This window comes from Tachyglossus aculeatus, chromosome 3 (assembly GCF_015852505.1).
Source record: "Tachyglossus aculeatus isolate mTacAcu1 chromosome 3, mTacAcu1.pri, whole genome shotgun sequence".
NCBI lineage: Eukaryota > Metazoa > Chordata > Mammalia > Monotremata > Tachyglossidae > Tachyglossus > Tachyglossus aculeatus.
The window spans coordinates 47,531,528-47,533,383 of record NC_052068.1 but is presented as its reverse complement, the minus strand read 5'-3'; the positions used below and the strand labels follow the sequence as shown (position 1 = coordinate 47,533,383).

The window sequence follows — 1,856 nt, the reverse complement described above, 5'->3', positions numbered from 1 at the left end:
CTCCTACCCTCTCTCCCCTCTGCATAGACCATGCATTTCGCTATGTACTTCTTGAGCATTTTGATATTCACCCCAGCCTCACAGTACTAAATATCCTTTTACTATACTACTTCACCTCTCAGTAATTGATTTTAATTCTTGTCTCTCCTTGTAGACCATAAGCTCCTTATGGGCAGGAAATATGTCTATCAATTCGGTTGTATTGTACTTTCCCAAGTGCTAAATATAGTGCTCTGCACACAGCAATCAGTAAGTACCATGGATCAATTGACTGCATGACTACAATGGGTGGGAGGTTAATTGTAGGATTTTTTTTTAAGCAAGGGCCTTTTTAGAAGGGCGAAGGAGGGGAGAGTTGGGGTTGGCAAAATTAGCAACACTGATGTGTCAGGGAGAGGAGAGGCTTTTTAAAATATGTTTAAAGGTATTTGTTAAGCACTTACTATGTTTCAGGCTTCCTCTCAGGGTTGCACCTGGTGAGTTTCCAGTACTCTACCAATCTCAACTACCGGAGGGAGAGTCAAGCAGAGGCATACCCATTCCAATCCTAGCTTGGCCAGTGGATAGTGAACGGAAGGCAATCTGCTACAAGTCAAAACTCACCTGCGCTGGGCAGCAATGGCATGGGACAAAGTCAAGAGTGGAGATTCAGGTTTACTGAGCAGAAGGAGGTAATTATAAACCACTTCTGTATTTTTACCAAGAAAACTCTATGGATACACTACCAGAATGGTTGTAGATGGAGGTGAGGTGTTCTGGGAGAGATGTATCCATGGCGTTGCTATGGTTCGGACACAACTCGACAGCTTAAGACAACAACAACATGTTTCAGGTACTGTACTAAATGCTGGGGTAGATACAAGCTGATCTGGCTGGACACAGACTGTGTCCAACATGGGGCTAACAGCATTAATCCCAATTTTACAAAAGGGGTAACTGAGGCACAGATAAGTTAAGTGACTTTTCCCAGGTCACACGGCAGACATGCGGCCGAACCAGAATTAGAACCCAGGTACTTCTGATTCCTAGACCTAGCCTCTCTCCACTAGGCCACACTGCTTTCCAATGAGGAACGGTTAGGAAATTCTACTGAGCCTGTGCTGGGGAGCAGGAGAGAGCAAATAGGAAAAAGATATTGTCAGATTTCATAAATCAATCTAATTCCTTTTTCTACAAAGAGGGACACACTTGAATGTCCATCTTATGAAATCTGCAGGAATATGATTATCCAGTGCTGCATGTTGGCAAGGTTTTTCCACTTGGTAAACTTTGATATTGCAAGATACATTTGGCTGTATTTGTGTTCTCTGCTTTAATCAACATGGAATTACTAAAACAGCAGTAATAGAGGTCATTCATCTCAGATGGAGTTATGACAGTCCAACCACCAAATGCCATCAAAGATAAACATTTACTGAGTGAAGAACATATTCAAGTAGGTGGCTCTGTTGATTATTTTTGATTTTAGTACTGTCTTCTAGTAGCAGTGCTGTCTAAATTAATAAGATCTTACATAAATGCAAAGATGTTTCTAAAAGCTTTTGTAAGCAAAATTGTTTTCCAGGTGCCCAAATGTTTAGTGCTTTTAAGTTGTGCATCAAGGCATAACAATAAGGAGGTTTTTAAAAGCAAAGGAAATTTTCCAAAATTAGTCTATATATAAAGCCTGTATGTTAAACAGCATTTAATTCTGTTTACATTTTTCACTTAGTTGTTTCACGTGGAACAGTGTCAAAAGAGAACAATTTGAATTTACCTAAAGTCTGTTTTCATCAATGATATTGTAAAAGCAAAATCCCTAAAGAGTGTCTCTGTCCTAATGAAATATAATATTATTGCACCTGCAAATTTTAATT

General features: G+C 39.7%; 1 non-coding gene across 1 annotated transcript; it reads left to right on the top strand.

Moving 5' to 3' along the window:
* The first annotated feature begins 455 nt into the window (after positions 1 to 455).
* LOC119926410 lies at positions 456 to 593 on the top strand. The gene has a single exon (XR_005450287.1). It is a non-coding gene; the product is annotated as a small nucleolar RNA SNORA7 (small nucleolar RNA).
* Positions 594 to 1,856: the final 1,263 nt, after the last annotated feature.